Raw genomic sequence first — 20,076 nt, 5'->3', positions numbered from 1 at the left:
ACCTCTATAGCCAGGGCATTTTATATGTTCTACAACTTTCTCAATTCTTTCAGTAATCTAAGGTCATCTCGTCCAATCTCATCACCTACTGCTGCAGAGTATCTGATACCAAAACATCCTTAACAGGTAGTCCTCCAGATTGTGTTCAAAAGCTCCCAATGTAGGAAAGCCCGCCTTTCCCGAGATCTAGCTTTTGCATTTTAGAAAAAGCTATTCCACATTTACAAGTCAACGAAGCCCAGAAGCCAGGCATGGGGAAACTGTGGTGCCCAGAAATGGGCAAGTATCCCAGGAGAGGTCTGACCAAAACAGAATGGTTGTTCTCATGTACCTCTGAGTTAGGGTGACAGTTGCAACCTCCCCAGTCAGTTTTCAAAGCTGAGCAAGGATATGACCCCAGATCACCTGAATCTTGTCAGACACCCTGTCCACTGCTCCGCACAAGACCTCAAAGCAGAACATGTGGTACTCAGCAGGCTGAGGCAAAGAGGCAGTCCCGAAACCAGCAAAATCAGGGAGCTGGACAAGGGAGAGATTGTATTTGTCTTCAGTGTGTAAGGGATGGTCACTCTCGAATTAGCCTTCTCAGCCACACTAGACGCTGTTTGAACTTCTCTATTCAGAGCACGTTACCATTGTCTCTTGAGACTGAAGGATGCCTAATTTAATCTAAATCTGGACATACATTTGCCAACACTCCCCATAACCTTGTGTAACTGGTTTATACATATATCATGTAAAGGTTCATTGTTCATTCATGAAAGTCTTCGCGAATACGTTCATTGTCTACTTGTGACACACTCACAGACTGCTGCTCTTTACTTTCCATAATATATAGACCACCTTTTAACTTTCATATGGTACACTGCATATTACCTTTGCTTATCAAAGTTGTGTCATTTTCAAACACCACCTTGTAGCCACACTTGACCAGACATGGTACACTTAACAGACAATAATCCATTCTGGGTACACATAAGGCATTAGGAATGACTGTCTCCCAAATTTGGCACATAAACATTTCCTTGTGCCATTATCATCTCTACCTGAGATCCATCTGCCCAAGTCACACTCTTTACCTTGGGGGGAAAACTGTCCCTCAACAGTGACTTGTCGTTGACAAAGGTCTGGCTCCAAGCAGAGTCCAAAATCCAGACACAGTCTTTCTCCAGTGGTTCTTCTTCAGACACAGGTGTAGCAACCATTTGGACTGACATCTTCACTCTTCTGCCTCGGCCACTCTGCCGCTTATCTCCATGTTCCTCCTTTATCTGAGTTTTGCAGGTTCTTTTAAGATGGCCGGTGGCACTACAATGAAAACATCTTCTTGCAGCAAAAGCTTTTTCATGATTCTCTGGAAAAACTTCCTCCTTGCTTTTATCAACATGTCTCTCTCTGTCCTCACTCTGCTGCTAGGAGTGTCAAGGCCATTCTGACTCTAAATCTGCCTCTGTTGCACCTCCTCCAGAAACCACATTGAAACAAAGTCCACAGTGAGCACATTTTCATCTATTGTCTACATACTGTGAATTAATCCTTCCCAACTCTGGTCGACGGAAGATAACAAAATGTAGGCTTTTAAAACTTCAGTAAACTGTATGCCTCGTTCCTCGAGCTCCATAAACAGCCTTTGCATTCCTTGGAAATGGGTGGCAAAACATAGACAGAGATGAACTCATGTCTGAAGCCACTGCCGTCACCTACAAATTGCTGCCCAGGGAGGAACAGATGAACCTCATTACCAGTTTTGACAAAGTGAAGTCTGATTTAATTGGCAACATGGAAGCAAACATCCCATATCCAACCCCTTCTCAGAAAGACAACAATATCATTGGGGCTGTTCCTAAGCCATCTGTGGAACTCCTCTGTCTACTGTACCTCAAACTTCTCCTGATCCAAACCAACTCCTACCTCAATAATTAATCCATCACCATTCCATCTCTGATGATAAAGGAGAAGCTGAGATCCATTCAAGAGGTCCAGTTGTGGCTGGTTCTGATTTTTTAGAAGTATCCACTGGTTCCAAATTCAGACTTACCTATTGTCCCCCAAATTGGTAACAGACTGAACATCTTTCCAACAGCCCCTGAGCATAAGTATATATTTAAAATCTTATCTTGGAATATTGGACACTGGAAAGGCAAAAATAATGATAATGTTCTTCTGAATTACTTTAAAGGCTTTGACATTGTACTCCTACAGGAAACCTGAGTTTCTGACCAAGTCCAACAGGGCAGGTATACATCCTATTGTGTACCAGCAATCAAGGGAAAATATTCCATGCATTTATATGGTTTCTCCCCTATGCGAGTTCTCTGGTGGAAACAAAGGCTATTGTTTACATTGAAACTCTTTCACAATTCCATGCATTTATATGGTTTCTCTCCTGTGTGAGTTCTTTGATGCAAACTCAGGTGACTGCTCTGCCTGAAGCCCTTTCCACATTCCATGCATTTATATGGTTTCTCCCCAGTGTGAGTTCTTTGATGGGAATTCAGGTATCTGCTACAATTGAAGCTCTTCTCACATTCCGTGCATTTATATGGTTTCTCCCCAGTGTGAGTTCTTCGATGTGAACTCAGCTGACTGCTCTGACTGAAGCACTTCCCACATTCCAAGCATTTATGTCGTTTCTTCCCAGTGTGAGTTTTTTGATGGGCACTGAGACTCTTGCCGTGACTGAAGCTCTTTCCACATTCCATGGATTTATATGGTTCCCCCCCCCCCCCCAGTGTGAGTTCTTTGATGGGAACTCAGATGACTTCTATTAGTGAAGCTCCTTTCACATTCCATGCATTTATAAAGTTTCTCTCCAGTATGAGTTCTCTAAGGTGAATGCAAGTTGTCCTTCTGCCTGAAGCACTTCCCACATTCCAAGCATTTATATGGTTTCTCCCCAGTGTGAATTCTTTGATGGGAAACGAGTCTATTGCTGTGACAGAAGCTCTTTCCACACTGTAGGCATTTGTACTGTCTCTCACCTCCGAGGGGGTTTCTATGTGAAGTAAAAGCACTATGCATCATGATGCTCTTTCTTTTTTCTATGTATTAACTTCGTTTGTCCTATGGGTGGACTTTGTCAAGTCTATTGTCATCTGAGGCACCCTTGAATGTTTATCTACCCAGAGAACATTTTCTCCTCCCCCCCTGGTGATTTTTTCACATGATCAGAAGTGCATCAACATCAATAGCAGAAGCTGGAGATTTCTTTTTCCCTCTTGTTTTCTGGCTTCCTTCACTTGTTTGCCTTTTAAGTGTGCCGATTTTTGTTTGTCCTTCATATTTCTTTATTTTTTCCACTGAAAGAATGACTGGCTAAATAGAATTCCATTTGTCCTCTTCATCACCTGATGGGGAGAGAAAAAGAGATGAAAGAAGAGTCCTATCTTTGAAAAGAGGAAACAGGGAACTATACACCTGTCAGCTTGACATCCATCTTAGGGAAAATTCTTGAGGAGGTTACAAAGCAGACACTTTGCAAGGAACTCGGAAAAAATGCAGTAAGAACTAAAAGCCAGCAGAGAAAGAAGGAATGAACTGGGTGTGTTTCGCTTTGACAAAAGAAGCCTGAGGGGAGAGGCATAATAGAACTGGTTGTTGTGGGTTTTTCGGGCTCTTTGGCCGTGTTCTGAAGGTGGCAGCCAAAGAGCCCGAAAAACCCACAACAGCCATTAGATACCATCCGTGAAAGCCTTTGCAAATACATAATAGAACTCTTTCCTAAAGAGGGGCCTGAATTAATATGGGCCCCACCCAACAAAACTCATGTGCGCAGAGAATTAGAGGTGCAGCACATAAACTCTCGGACAACCCACAGGCCAGCTGGGCCAGTCATGTCTCAATGTGCACGCTTGGGGTCCTTCTTCAGTAGTGTGCCAATCCAGAACGGAGCTCTGCTGGCCCTTCCTTGCCTCTTCCTGTGGTCAACCAATCATTTGCTTAGTGGGGAGAATCCTTGTCTCGCTTCCTCATCGTAGAGGTCAGCTGCTGGAGGAGGCAGGGAAGGGCAGAGCACCACGGTGCTCGAAAGCACGCGTGCTCGAAAGCACGGTGCTCGAAAGCACGGTGCTCGAAAGCACGCGTGGACAGAGAGTAATCAGGAGTTTGCACACACTAAAATGGGCTGAGTGAGTCCTAGAACTCAGCTAGCCGTGCTACAACCCTCCTTCTTACAAGTCTGCCCTAATAAGAACACCCTTGTACTCTCAGAAATTACTGTTAGAAAAACATGTGGGCTTTGTAGTCCTTAGACTTGTCTTGCACCACAGGCAGGACTCCTTAAGTATGCTAGGTCGAGGCAGCACTCTCAGATGACCCTAAGACAAGTGTACTGTTCAGGAAACCAACTGATTTTTATAATCATTATTTTATTAAAGAATAAGCATGTTTCTAGGTATCAAAACCAAACTATGCCAAAGCAAAGCAAATAAGCATTGTGCTGGTTATTTACAAAGATGCAGTGTAGTTAAGAAAACATGAAAAATAGAAAAGTGTTCAAAAACCTTACAAAAATACAAAAAGCCATTAAAAAGAATAAAAACAGTTCCAGTAAAGTAATTCATCAGGAAAAGCAATATAGTCCAAATATGTTAGAAAAAGTCCATAGTCCTCAATAATCCTGCAGAAGAAAAATACTGTACAAAAAGAAAAATCCAGTGTAAGAATATGTCCCATTGTCCTGTGAAAAATTCAAGATCATAGTCCATAAGGAGTATTTCACAAATAGAAGTCCATAAAGGGTATTCCATAGGAAATAGTCCATAGGAAATAGTCCATGCATAGTCCATGTGTGTAGGCCACAAGTAAGTCTCGAAAGACATTAGGGTGAGTCACGAATGACTGAAGAGTCGGTCATGAAAGACAATGTCCATAGGGAAAAAGTTCCTTTTTCAAGAGTAACTGGCAAGGGTTTATCGTACCTTCCCACGATGTCATCCAATCATAGTCCGTTACTAGGCAAACAGTCCTGTTGCACCACATGACTTCTTTCCCATACACAACAGATATTATTTGGGTTACTGTGGTTTAGCAAAGAGTCACAACAATTCCCATCTATCTAATCTCACAGAGTCCTTTCTCATGCTCTCAGAATAGCATTCTCCCTGCTCTCACTAGCAAACAACCTGTCAGCATTATACAGATCCTTTATACAGAGAACAAGATGGAACCTCTCTTGCTCATTTCTTAATTACAAAACCCATATTCCTTACAAGATTTTAACTCAAAAAGCCATCTCATCACATGGAGCACCGACAGAGAAGGACTCTGGTGGTTCATGAGAAATTTTGAGTGGCTCGGCCGACCTAAGGCGTATGAAGAGGTATGAATTTTGTTGCCGGGATGGAATTAATTTGGGTCCCTCTCTCCATTTTGGATATGATAGCATTGAGCAAGGGATGGGACTTGATAGACTGATAGCCCACTCCAAAGTCAAATGATTCTATCATTCGACACCACGGCTAGGGGACTCGTAGTTGCATGACGGGGGATATCATTCCTAGCCATCTTTTCTGCCCTGTCTGGCTAAGCAAAATAATACAGGGGTAAAGTTTCAACTGTGCTCATTAATCTTAAGAACAGCACCCTCTCAAAATGCAATTACAGCCTCTTCCAAGTGTCAGTTCAGATTCAAACTGTGGCAAGTTCTAAAAACTTCACGAAAGAACTAAAACGCAACAAGATTAAGTGCTAAAATGATTCCACCACTCCCACCAGGTTAAAGTTGCTATTCCACTAGGGGAAGGGGCCAACATGAGTTCCCAGTTTCACCAGCCTTTGAACCCTAGGCTGAAAACTAGAAGGTGTGGAAATGGATAAAGCTTCTAACCCTAGAGTCCCACTTATCCCCTTATTTGGGGACAAAATACTGTTGACTTGTGAACTTTAAGCCCTGCACACCATCCTGACCAGGTAGGACACCCGAAGAGCGAAAATAGCCCACATCGCTCTGTGGCTAAGGCAGTTTCTTTAGACACTCAAACTCTTGTTTCCTGGTGTGATGAGATGGGTTTTTGGGTTAAAATCTTGTAAGGAATATGGGTTTTGTAATTAAGAAGTAAGCAAGAGAGGTTCCATCTTGTTCTCTGTATAAAGGATCTGTATAATACTGACATGCTATGTTTGCTAGTGCGAGCAGGGAAGAATGTTATTCTGAGAGCCTGAGAAAGGACTCGGTGTGATTAGATAGATGGGAATTGTTGTGACTCTTTGCTAAACCACAGTAACCCAAATAACATCTGGTGTGTATGGGAACGAAGTCATGTGGCGCAACAGGACTGTTTGCCTAGTAACGGACTATGATTGGATGACATCGTGGGAAGATCTGATAAGCCCTTGCCAGTTACTCTTGAAAAAGGAACTTTTTGCCTATGGACATTGTCATTCGTGACTCACCCTAATGTCATTGTCATTCGTGACTCTTCAGTCTTTCATGACCAACCCTGAAGTCTATCGTGACCAATCTTTACATGGACTGATTCTTATACTATACTGGATTACCCTTGGACCTATGGGCTATTTCCTAAGGACTATTTCTTTAAGACTATTTCCTATGGACTATTTCCCATGGATTATTTCTCTATGGTCTTTTATGTTTGGAATACTTCATATGGACTATGCTCTTGGACTTTTCTAAGGACAATGGGACATTGAGCTTGTGCTTGTTTGGAGGTTCTAGCAGGGGAGCGCAGCTATCGTATACCCTTGACCGAAGAACGGTACACTCCTTCTATCTGGGATGGTCGTCCTCTTCCACCGAGCACGCAGCTTCGGGAGGGACGCACATGGAGCGGTGAGGGAGGAAGGGGACACCCGCCTAGCCAGCCAGATCAGCCGAATCAACCCTGGCGATCAATGGGGTGACAGATGTCGCAGCCAGATCGCCCTCACATCCGACAATGGGACATTTACTGGATTTTTCTTTTGGTACAGGATTTTTATTCTACAGGATCACTGAGGACTATAGCCTTTTTCTAACATGTTTGAACTATTTTGTTTTTCTTGATGAATTACTTGACTGGAACTGTTTTTATACTTTTTAATGGCTTTTTGTATTCTTGTAAGGTTTTTGAACACTTTTCTATTTTTCATGTTTTCTTTGCCTCACTGCAGAGTTGTAAATAACTAACACAATGCTTATTTACTTGCTTTGGCTTAGTTTGAATTTAATACCTAGAAACATGCTTATTCTTTAATAAAATAATGATTAGAAAAATCAGTTGGTTTCCTGAACAGTAACACTTGTCTTAGGGTCATCTGAGAGTGCTGCCTCGACCTAGCATACTTAAGGAGTCCTGCCTGTGGTGCAAGTTAAGACTAAGGACTACAAAGCCCACATGTTTTTCTTTCAGTAATATCTGAGAGTACAAGGGTGTTCTTATCTGGGCAGACTTGTAAGAAGGAGGCTTGTAGCTCGGCTAGCTGAGTTCCAGGACTCACTCAGCCCGTTTTAGCGTGTGCAAACTCCTGATTACTCTCTGTCCAGGCATTCACGTGTGCTTTCGACCGCCGTGTTTGCTCACACCTGGAGGATCACACTTGGGTAAAATATAAAATGAATGATAGAATTATAGAAAAATGAAGTTGGAAGAGGCCTAGAAGGCAATCAAGTCCAATGCAAGAATACAATCAATGCATATCTGCCAGATGAGGATCTAAGTTTTTCTTGAACGCCTCCAGTGTTGGAGCACTCACCAACTCCCGAGGTAACTGATCCCACTGTCGTACTGCTCCAACAGTTGTTTTTAAATATTCAAATGAAATCTGGCTTCCTTTCACTTTAAACCATGGTTGCATGTCCTGCTCCCTCGAATGATTAAAAACAGATCCTGCCCCTCCTCTGCGTGATAGCCTTTCAAATATTTGAAAAATACTATCATATCATCCCTCAGTCTTCTCTTTTCAAGGCTAAACATGCCTAGCTATTTCAGCGCTTCCTCCAAAGTCTTTAGCACAATCCTCAAGGGGATTGTGCTAAACTGGACACAATCCTCAAGGGGAGGCCTCACCAGTGCTGAATAGAGGGGGACAAGGACCTCACGGGATTTGTAAACTCTACTTTTGTTAATGCAGCCTAAAATAGCATTTGCCTTTTAACCACGTCACACTGTTGATCTACGACAATTCCAACATCCTTCTCGCTTGTAGTTTGGCTGAGCCAAGTTTCCTCCATCTTGTAACTTTTTCTTTTCTTGAGGTGCAGTACTTTGCACTTATCCCTGTTGAATTTCATTCTGTTGCTTTCAGCCCAGGGCTCCGTCCTATCAAGGCCATTCTGGTCCATGCGCTTGTAGTCTCGAGATTAGACTACTGTAATGCGCTCTACGTGGGGCTACCTCTGAGATTGATGCGTAATTTTCAAATGGTGCAGAACGCGGCAGCCAGACTTTTTACTGGGATGAGAAAACTCCAACATCTCTCCCGTACTCTTATGGCCTTGTATTGGCTGCCCATTCATTTCTGCACTGAATTAAAAGTACTAACGCTGACATATAAATCCCTAAATGGTTTAGGATCTCAATATCTGGCGGAACGCCTTCTCCCACATAGATCTACCCAAATCACTCGCTTTAGTCAAGATGGGCGGCTGAGGGGCCTAACGCTGAGGGAGGCCCAAAGAGAATGAAGAAGAAAATGGGCCTTCTCGGCAGTGGCCCCTTGCCTTTGGAACAATCTCCCCGCATAGTCCGGTTCCCTCGCTGGGCATTTTTAATAGCCAACTCAAGACCTGGCTCTTTAGCCAGGCCTTCCCTCCTGTCTGTACTTAATTTATTTTGACCCTTATGGTTTCAATGTTGTCTATTTTACTCTTCTGTGTTGTTACCCACCCAGAGTAGACTTCGGTCTAGATGGGCAGGATATAAAATACAGTGGTGCCTCGCTAAACGATGTTAATTGATTCCAAAAACACATCGCTATGGGAAAACATTGTTAAGCGAAACACAATTTCCCATAGGAATGCATTGGGAACGGATTACTGTCCTTAAGTGAAAATCCCCATAGGAAACATCGCTAAGTGAAACAATGTTTCCCCCATCGGAAAGCCACTGAAATGCATTGAAGCTGACTCAATGCATTTCAATGGCTTTCCGATGTCCGTTTTCGCTCATTTTTAAGTGTCTTAAAATGTTTGAAACCTGTTTTAAATGCTTGGAATCGGTAGTGCACCTTGTGAAACAGGTGCACACTTAATTTGGCTTTGTTCTGAGTCTTCGTTAATTTTTGGTGAATTTTTTCCCCCATTGAAATCCATTGAATGGATTTCAATGGGGAAAACAAAAATTGGAAAGTGTTCAGAGGAGGCCAAGAGTGTTCCACCAATTGAGGAATTCAAGATAATATAAGAACGTAAGAAGAGCCCTGCTGGATCAGGCTGAGGGCCCATCTAGTCCAGCTTCCTGTATCTCACAGTAGCCCCAACAGATCCCTCTGGGAGCACATCAGACAATGAGATTCCCCCATCTCTTGCATCTGGCCTTTGCAGGGACCTTCCATTTAAGCCTGGAGATTGTACATCTCCATCATGTCTTGTCCTCCTGGTATCTGTCCAATCTCCTTTTTGAGGTATCTAGGCCAGATGCCATCAACCACATTATGTGACAAGAAGTTCCAAAGATGAATAAGACGCTGGGTCAAGAAATATTTTCTTTTCTCATGTTCTCAGTCTCCCAACACTCCATTGGAGTGGACGTCCCCTGAGGGTTCTGGTATCTTGGATGAATTCTCTTCCTCTCTTTTTGCAGGAAGATAAACACCCCCCCCCTTCATGGATGGTTGCCTTGTCGTGGCAGGGACACCCAAGACAGGACAGGTCATAGTGGAGAGCTCAGACTCTATTGAAGCAGGACCTTTGATAGCTCTGTGTTTTCCTGAATGGAAAGAGGGGCTGGGGGGGAGGGGAGGCCACACAAGAAAGTGGGTGGGGAGGGGGGAGGAGTGGAAGGGGTGGAGCCCCAAAGCAGAGCAGAGAAACAGGAGAGGGGAGACCGACGTGGGATGTGTGAGAGGTTTCTGATTCCCCCCTTGAAAGCATGAAAAGCTCCAGGCCCTTGTTCTCCCCCCCCCCCCCCGGCTTGGTGGCCCTCCAAAAAAAGCCCTTCCTTCCCGCCATGGCAATCCTGGAGCCGAGCCTATGGAAACCGACCCCCATGGCCAGGGCAAGCGCCCTCCCCATGGAAAGAAAGCCAGCCGAGGCATTCGATCCATAGGGGGAGAGTCCAAGGGGAAGAATTCCCCCCCCCGTTGGCAAGGAAGGGGGAGGCAGTAGCCCGCTCGTAAGGAAGGAAGGAATGAAAAAGGAAGGAAGGAAAGAAGGATGGGAGGGAGGGAGGGAGGGAGGAGTTCATAATGGAAGGAAGGAAGGAAAGAAGGAAGGAAGGAAGGAAGGAAGGAAGGAAGGAAGGAAGGAAGGAAGGAAGGAAGGAAGGAAGGAAGGAAGGAAGGAAGGAAGGAAGGAAGCAAGCAAGCAAGCAAGCAAGCAAGCAAGCAAGCAAGCTCTGGTTCTCTCTGGGCAAGTTGAGAGATGGCAAGGAGCCTTCCTCTTTCCAGAAGAGGGTGGCCATCTCAGTCTGTGCAAGGGACAGCTGAGTTTCATTTCTTCAGTGTTGTCACATGAAAAGATATATTAAAATCTTTATGAGATGCGAGGGGGTGTCCTCACTTCTGTGGTATCCTGTACTCACACCCCAGCCCTGAGGTTTGTCTCCCGACCTCGTTGATGCCTGTGAACCTTCTAGCAAGCCCTGGGCGCCCCCCCCCGGGTGGCCTTTTTACTTAAGACACCTTTTCATGGGAGCCTCTCTTCACCCAGAGAGCTTCTTCCTGGGCAAGAAGCTGATCAAATCCTGGGTTTCCTCTGGAGGGACTGGGTTCCAGTCAGGGCCAGATAGAAGGAGTCAAGCCATCATCCTAAAGGGCAGTTCTGGTTTAGTCCCAGAAATGGTAGGACTATAAAGCTCTCAGAAGTGGGCTTGCCATTGCGAGGAGGTCGTTTTGTATTTTGACGGGCCTTTTGTAAACGGGGCGGCTCTGAATGGTGCGTCCAGGAGAAAAGCCCCGACCTAGAGAAGCCTCCTCCTTGCAGCCAGGAGAGCTGGCCAGAGGATCCTCTCCTTTGCAGGCCTTCCTGGGCCTCTTTCTCTTTCTGCCCTCTTTCCTCTGGGGGGGGGAGGCTTTTCCTGCAATGCCAACAGGAAGACCCTCCAACACACAGGCACAGGGAGGGAGGGAGCAATCCCTCCACTCACCCCACCCCCATTCCTTCAGGGGATCCCCAGCCTGGACTCTGGTCAGGAGAGGGATCTGGTCAGCCCTTCCCTCTCCTCCATCCAGAGCCACTGAACCAAGCGCTTCAATCACCATAGACTGGGAGGGGGGAGGGGGATCCTGAAGAGCCTCAGGATGGGAGGCCAGGTATGGGGGGGAAGGAGGGGAGCCCCATCGCCCCCAACTGACCCCCCACTTCACCCCAAAAGCCCCATTTCTGGGACCCCCTTCATGTCCTCCCTTTGCAGACCCCCTCCCTCCCTCTCTCCTCCCCACTGCATCCCATACCCTGCTTCAGGATCAGTGGTTGCTGAGCCGGAGGTTTGGAGTTTGATTCCCCACCCCATTGGGCCGCGTCCTGCAAGAAGAGATAGCCGGGGCGGCCTTGGGCCAGCTCCACCGTCCCTGGAGAAGGAAGATGATTAATGTTTTAATAGGATGGTGGTGCCTCTGATGGCAATTAGAAAGAGCTCACCTGCCTGGCAATGGTTGGAGGGATCTGGCCTTTGATCTCTTCTCTTTCAGTCCTGGGAAGAACCAGGAGAGATCGGCTCTGTCTCCCCTCCCCCTCCCTGGGAGAAGAGAAGAAGCCAAAGGATCCCTCTGGAGAGATCCCGGGGGGGGGGGGGGAAGGAAGAGCGAAAGGCTTTCCCTCTGGATGGCTGCCTTTCTCCTTCTTCCATCCGGTGGGGCAGAGAAAGCAGGGAGGGAGGGAGGGAGGGAGGGGCCTTTTGCAAATGGGGGGGGGCTCTGAATGGCGCCTCCAGGAGAAAGGCCCCCACCTGGAGAAGCCTCCTCCTTGCAGCCATGAGAGCTGGCCGGAGGATCTTCTCCTTGGGGGGGGGAGAGGGGAGAAATCTTTCTGACTCTACCCCAAAACCTGTGGCCTTCCTGGGCCTCTTTCTCTTTCCTCTCAGGAAAAAAAGGCTTTTCCCTCAAGGACACCAGGAAGCTCCTCACAACTAACACATATATCAACACGGAGGGAGGGAGGAAATCCCTCCACCCACCCCTCAACACGCACCCCCCTTCCTGCAGGGGATCCCCAGCCTGGGATCTGGTCAGGAGGGGTGATCTGGTCGGCCCTTCCCTCTCCTCCATTCAGAGCCACTGAACCAAGAGATGCTTCTGAAGAGTCCCCTTCAAACCCCATAGACTGGGAGGGGGGAAGGGGGGATCCTGAAGAGGCTCAGGAGGGCAGGCGAGGCATCTGGGGGGGGGAGGAGAGGAATGGCAGAAACAGGAGAGGGAAGGGGGGGTGCAAGAGGTTTCTGAAAAGGGGGCAGGTATCTTGCTGGGGGGAGGGCGAGGCCCCTCCCAGACTTCCCATTCAGCCCCCCTCCCAATTTATACTCCCCCATGCGAGGAGGAAGAGGAGGAGGGCGGGGACCCAAAGAAGGTGACCCCCCTCCCCTTCCCTCAAACCGTGCAAGGCCTTTCGTGCTTCGGAGACCGAGCGGATTGTGAGGGTCTCTGGGGTCGGCGGGGGGGGGGAAGAGATGGGTTTTCTCGATCTCTGCAACTCCTTAGCCCCCCCCAAGCGGTCCTGCACCCCCCCCACCGATGGCTCACTTTTGCGTCCTGCTCATCATCCTCATCCTCGTGTGATCAGTTGATAAACAAACAGTCTTTAAGGGGGGGCGAAGCCAGCGGCGCCCGGAAGGATGGACGGGGGGAGGGGAGGAAAGAGAGATTTCCCCCCCCGCCCCACCACCTGAGAAGCCGGGAGAGGATTGGGGCGGGGGGCTCTATCCACTTAATCCAACCCCCCCCGCATAATGTCGTATCTCTGACTCATGTCAGGCGCTCCACGAGGGGAGGTGCCCCTTCTGCCCCCTCCTCTGCCTCGCTCCCTTCTCCCCCCAATACATAGAAGAAGGAGAAAAGGGAGGAGACGGGGAAAGCAGGAGGGGAGGGGAGGGGGGCTCTAGCCTCTCTGGCTCTCTTTCCTCCCCCCTCCCCCCACCCCTCTTTGATCTCCCCAGGAGGGCACTGGCCACAAAGCTTCCTCCGCCTCCTGACATTACTGACCCAGCCTCTCAGCAGCCTCTTTCTTGATACATCCACTATTTTACCTATTTTAACCTTCTTAATCGACTCTCTGAAAATATTCCATGCCAGCAATCCAAATTGCTGCCCATTTTCCATTTTTATTTTCCTGAGTTCATTCCATATGTCAAGAAACGGGGCCTTCTTGGAGGTAGCTCCTCGTCTCTAGAATCATCTTCCTCCGGCAATTCGTGCGACCCCTTTGCTGGGCACCTTTAAAAACCAAATAAATAAACTTGGATGTTTACACAGGCCTTCCCTCCAGGGAACACTTAATTTCTTCTTTTTATTTCTGTTTTCCTTTTCCTTTCTCCGTCTTCAATTATTTGTCTATTGATGTTATATTTTAACATTTTATATATTTTTATATTTTGTTATGTGTGCTATGTGTGTTGGAAGCCGCCTAGAGTACTCGTCTGACCAGATAGACGGGGTAAAAATACAATCAATCGATCATTCAATAATGGTTGCTAGGTTTTCATAAATGTATACTGTTTTATGTTCCCTCCATATATCTTTATTTAATTGGTCAACTTTTCCATCCGGACCATTTGCCAGGTTCTGTTCTCAATTTTTTATGTCCTGAAAGATCTTAAGCATTTCACCAGTTTTGTGCAATTCCAGCTCCTGCTGCACCAACAAAATGCGCAATTAGGTCTTTATTAAATATGTTTTCATTTCCATCCTTAAATACTGAAAATAATAATAAAGCTTCATTTTTTATTGTTTTTATTCAAAATATTTAGATTTTTCTATCCATTTAATTACAGTGGTGCCTCGCATAACGAGCACACCATTTAACGACGAATTCGCATAGCGATCTAATTTTTTAGATCACTAATACGATCACATACCGATGGTTCCAATGGGCAAAACTTGCATTGCGAAGATGTCGGGGAATCAGCTGTTTGGCGGTTCCAAAATGGCTGCCGGAAGACCCAAAATGGCCACGCGCAGCGTTTTCACGCCCTGCCCTCGATTACCGAGGGCGCGAAAATGCCTGCGCTATGGAGGAACATCGCTGAATGGTGAGTTTGGGGCCCTTTGGAATGCATTAAATGAAGTTTAATGCATTCCAATGGGCTTTTCCATTCCGTTTAGCAATGTTTCTGAATAGCGATGGTTTATCCGGAACGGATTAACCTCACTATGCAGGGCAGCACTGTATTTCCCACCAATAGGCTTCCACTTTGGGGCAAGAGATCCACATGTCTTCTAGTGTGCCTTTACTTCCACAGTTTCCCCAGCACCTGTCTGAGATTCCTCCATTCATTTTCTGTAGTTTTGTGGGGTGCCAATACCATCTATGGGCTACCTTCAAAACCATTTCTTTTGTTTTAACTGATATTGATTTATATGGATATATGGTCTATATTCCCACCCATTCTTTCTCTGATACATTGATATTCAAATTTGTTTCCCATGTTATTTTAGATCCCATACACCTGGGAAATGCTTTCTCAATTAAATGTTTATATATTGCTGAAGTTATTTCCATCTTTTTCGATACTATATTTTTCTAGTTCCGTGAGCATTCTCATAGATCCGTAACTTTGGTATAAATGAGTTGCCAAATTTCTTACCTGTATTAATTGAAACCAATTAGTTTTTATTGCCTTTGTTTTGTCCTTTAACTGTCTAATTATCTTTGGTTTCTCTGCATTAAATAAGTTTCTCATTCTATAAATTCCAATTCTTTTCCAGTTTTTGAAGTGTACATATTTATCTCTTGATTTAAATTTCAGAGAATAAGGCATAGAGGGGATTATAGGCAGAGCAAATAATCTCATGTATTTACACCACATTTTTAATGTCTCACAAGTACAGTGGTGCCTCGCTTAACGATTGCCCTGCATTACGACAAAATCGCAGTACAAGAATCTCGCAATTGCGATTGCAAAACGATGGTCTAAATAGGGTTTTTTCATTTTGTGTTGATCGGTTCCCTGCTTTGGGAACCGATTCTTCGCAAAATGTTTTTTAACAGCTGATCAGCTATTTCAAAATGGGTGCTTAAAATGGCTCCCCGCTGTGTTTAGGGACGGATTCCTCGCTATACAGGCAGCGAAAATGGCCACCGTATGGAGGATCTTCACCGGACGATGAGTTTTTACTCCATTGGAACACATTGAACAGGTTTCAATGCGTTTCAATGGGGTTTTTAATTTCATTTTACGATGTTTTCGCTTAACGGTGATTTTCCTGGAACGCATTATCATTGTTAAGCGAGGCACCACTGTATAAGGATTTTGTACTTGCTCCTTTCTAATTGGTTCCATTGTGTAAATATAAGTGTTATCTACACCAATATCCTTATCTTTCTATTTCAACCCAATCTGGGATTTCATCTGTCTGTATAAACTTTAGTACTTGAGTAATTTGAAAGGCTTCATAATACTCCCTAGCCCTCCCTTCATGCTTTGACCATATTTGACACTGCTTAAGAACTTTAGTTTCCCCCCGTTCCCCCGATAAACTTTTCCAGGGTTTTGTGTTTTTTGCCATAATTTTATTTTTTTAAATTTCAGGTTCTAATGGTATGTTTTGAAATAAAAATTAAAATGTTGGTAATATATGTGTTTTAACTAATGCTCAAATGCTTTTAATGCTGCCCTTTCCATGGAAGTAAACCATTTAAAATTTTTAGATGCTATTTATTATTCCTGCTTTCATTTTACTTTTAGAGTGATCCTGGTCAGTGGAAAAGCAGATCACAGAAGGTGGCAGCCTGTGCTGGATGGGGAGCAAGATCTTCTGGATCCAGGCTAGAGAGGTCTCCACAAGGACAAAGAGTTCTGGAGATTTCTGTAAATGAAGTTTCTCCTGGTAAGGATCCTTCAGCCACCTGGGCACAGATTTGCCCTGCCGGGATGCCTTGATTCTAACATGCCACTGTTGATAGAAGTGACCGAACCTTCAAAGGTTCACCAAAGGTCACAACCAATTAATCTCAAATAATCCAAGAACCACCAGTCAACCTCAGAGCTGTTCTGCAATGCAGGCTATTTACTGGAGGCAAAGATCATGGACTGGCACAATTCCCCTCAAAGGCCAATCTGTCCAAAGTCACCATCTGCCCCAAACGGTGGCCTCTTCTACTCTGGCCACCCCTTGTGTCCATCGCAGGCATCATTTCGTTTCCTCATTATCAATTCCAACACTGGACTTTCCAATTTAAATCACTACACATTTTAAATAGTCCATTTTTAGGCCTGGGCTTTATTTCTGGTTAAGTTTTTCTTTTATTATCATTATCATTATTATTATTATTCATACGTACAAACATATGAAGAAAATTAAAATCTGACCAAAAAACACCAATAACAACATAAAAACATCAAAAGTAAACATCCATATTGCACCTATAGATCAGAGATTTCGCCATCGTCTGGTCATCTAAATATCATCAAAGATTTGTAGTGAACACTGATTCGCCATAAACTATTTCTTCCCCAAAGTTCCTGTCTTTTCCTGGGCCCAATTATATATAAGCTTTCCAGCTTTCCTTCACAAAGTGTCTCGGTTGATCCCGTAGTGACTCTGAAAGCATGTCTAGTTCTGCAATATCCAGTAGCTTCTTTAAGAGCTCATCCATCGTTGATATTTCTCTGTTCTTCCATTTTTGGGCCCAGAGTAACCACAATATTTTATTTCCTTATCAATAATTTCTGGCATTATATTCAACATTTCAGATTTAAAACTTAATTTTCCCAAACCTGCAACCATTATTATTTTATTTTTTTGTTTGTTTTTTGCCTGACTATCATACATGATAATAAGTCTCCGGATTATTATTTTTTACATTTCCAACAAACATTACTAATCCCTTCTTACATTTGTGCCAATCTTACTGGAGTAAAATGCCATCTGTGAAATATTTTAAGGATGTTTTCTCTAAGATTAACTGGTTTAATCATCTTATAGTTATCTTTCTATATTTTTGTCCATTCAGCAATATCAATATTATAGCCAAAGTTTTGTGCCCATTTTCATGATCTCCTTCAATCTCTCATCCTCTAGATCATACTCTGATAGATATGTACAGTGGTGCCTCGCATAGCGATCACTTCGTTTTACGGCAAAATATCTTTGCGACGATGTTTTTGTGATTGCAAAAGCGATTGCTTAACGATGGTCCCTATGGGCTATTTTCACTTTGCAATGATCGCAGGGAAGAGATCATCGCAAAGTGCCCATTTTCACACAGCTGATTGGCGGTTTCAAAATGGCCACTGGGTAAAAAAATGGCCACCCACTGTTTTCAGGCACGGATTCCTTGCTTTAGAGGCACCGAAAATGGTGGTGCTATGGAGGATCTTCGCTTAAAGGTGAGTTTTAAGCCCATAGGAGCGCATTGAAGGGGTTTCAATGCATTTCTATTTGGCTTTTTAATATTGCATAGCGATGTTAATGCTTAGCAGCGATTTTTTGGCACGAATTAACATTGTTATGCGAGTCACCACTGTATACATTTTTTGGATTATTTTCTTTTGTGTAAATCCATAATTCAGCCACCTGAACTTTCCCCTCAGAAAGCCCATGTTTTTGTCCTTTTTATAGCTTCATTCTAGTTTCAGCACTGAGCATCAATCTGTTGCTAGACCCAGTTTCTCGAGATCTTGGTTATCTTTCATAGTTTGATCTTTAGTTAACAAATCTTTATATGTGAGTAAAACTCCTTTCTGATTCAGTACTTTCAATGTAAATGCCACTATTGGTGCTACCCATATTGGGACTTTCTTATACAGTGGACCCTCTACTTAAGGAATTAATCCGTATTGGAACGGTGGCTGCAAGTCGAAAAGTCTGTAGGTCGAATCTCCATTGACCTACAATGCATTGAAAACCGATTAATCCCATAACTGGCAGTTTTTATTCTATTTTTGTTCCATTTTGGTTTTTTTCTGGTCTGTAGGTCGATTCTCCGGCTGCAAGTCAAATCTAAATTTTGTGGCCAGAGAAGTCTGTAACTCGAAAAGTCTGTAAGTCGAGCCGTCTGTAAGTCGAGGGTCCACTATAAGTTTGCATTTGAAAATTTTGCCATACTGAACTTAATCCTTTCCTCACAATGTGTTCTGAGAGATATGGTGTGCAGAAAACTTTAAGTAGAATATCTCAACATTTTTACTGGCCTGGCATTTCAAGGACTGTTAAGGACTATGTTAGTTCGTGTGATTATTGTCAGAGAACAGGCCACCAGACGGACAAAACAAAAGCAGAGATACAACCTGTGGCGATCCCAGATCAGGTGTTCCAGTGTTTGCAAATGGATGTGTTAGGACCTTTTGTTCCTACTAAATCTAAGAAGAAATACATAATCTCTTTCATCTGTCAAGCAAGTAGATGGATTGAGGCTTACATGGGTAAGCCTCAGGGTTTCTCACCCCTTCTTTGGGTCTGAGGACATCTCGGACCGTCTGCTTCTCCCCCCATAGGCTCCAGTTACGTCCTCCTGTGATTCCCTTGAAGTAAATCCATCATCTGGAACATCTGAGCAAGGAGAAAGCTCTCTTTCCGCAGCATATTTTCCCTTGGCTGTACGCTGTATAGGCAAATTAACTCCCGGCACACAAACGAAAGTGTTATCAGCTTCAGTTGACATCCCAGGCAAAACATAAATCCTCTGTTGGCCGTCTGGTGAACTGCCTTCTCCCAAGTCTGGCTTATTAAAAATCCACGGTGAGCCGTCAAAGTCATCTTCATACAGTAATCATTTATAATCCAAGGGTTATATCCAAGTGTTTCTAAAGTCCCGTTTTCATAGTCCTCAAAATAAAAATAATCATCCTCGTCCATTTCTGGTTCTCTCCACTGATACTGGACAAAACTTCTGCATCTACTTTTGCTCTCATAAGTCTCATATTTTCTCTCTGCAATTTAGCAATCAATGCATATTTTGCTTCCATAACTTCTTTCACTCCCTGAATAAACTGTGCTAATAAAAAACATCTATGGTTGGTGATTCTGCCTCGTTTCCCTCCATCTTCTCTTTACTGGCTTGCCTGAGCTTTCCTAGTAAAAAGAAAATAAAAAAACTTCTCCTGGGTACTGTGTTTCAAAACATCAAAAAGCAAAAACCATACAGAAGATTCTCTGCACTTCTGATAAACTGCAGTCACCCTGATGACCCTGAAGTCACAGGAATGACAGTTAGCTAGGCCGCATTTAGCCGGCAAAAGCAAAAAGCAAAAAGCAGAAGGCAATACAGCAATAGATTATTGTGAGAGTCTTCCTTCACGTTGGTGAGAAATAGCTTGGCAAAAAGTCTCACCCAGAAGCTGTCACTCCTATTCTGTAAAACCTTGAAAATGACAAACTGACTGTTCAAAATTGATTCTTAACAGTTTACAAACTGTCTCCTGGAGATCTCTTTTTTAAAGAGCACCCCAGATGCTACACACAATCCTCATGAACAGTGCCTCCTTAAAAGCTTCTGTTCACAATAGCCTGATAAGCACAAGGCCACACAATCACTTCCCTGAGTGCTTGTGTCTCTCTGCTATTTTTCACTATCACAAGACCTAACAGCAAGACACCGCTGTTGATCACCAAAAGAAAAACATTCCACTCTGTCACTTTTACCTGTGATCAGAGCTCTGCTGTTTGCAAGAGCACACAGCAGCTAAGAACAGCACGTGGAATCATCGCGCCGCTGCTCGCCATGTCAGTACTACAAAACCCAGCTACCACCAAAACAGCACGTGCATTTATCCCACCACTGCAACCATGTCAAACTGACTTTATTTTGTGAATTTATTTATTTTT

General features: G+C 44.3%; 1 pseudogene across 1 annotated transcript in view; it reads right to left on the bottom strand.

The window, feature by feature from the left end:
* Nucleotides 1–2,246: 2,246 nt before the first annotated feature.
* Nucleotides 2,247–20,076, bottom strand: part of LOC110070717 (uncharacterized) — a 32,604-nt pseudogene continuing 14,774 nt past the window's right edge. Inside the window, exon 4 of the transcript XR_013539786.1 lies at nt 2,247–2,981. The product of XR_013539786.1 is annotated as an uncharacterized LOC110070717 (transcript). The remainder of the gene's footprint in view (nt 2,982–20,076) is intronic.

Source organism: Pogona vitticeps, unplaced genomic scaffold, assembly GCF_051106095.1.
Source record: "Pogona vitticeps strain Pit_001003342236 unplaced genomic scaffold, PviZW2.1 scaffold_22, whole genome shotgun sequence".
Taxonomy (NCBI): Eukaryota; Metazoa; Chordata; class Lepidosauria; order Squamata; family Agamidae; genus Pogona; species Pogona vitticeps.
Note: the sequence above shows the minus strand (reverse complement) of the source record. Positions and strands in the feature narration are given on the sequence as shown.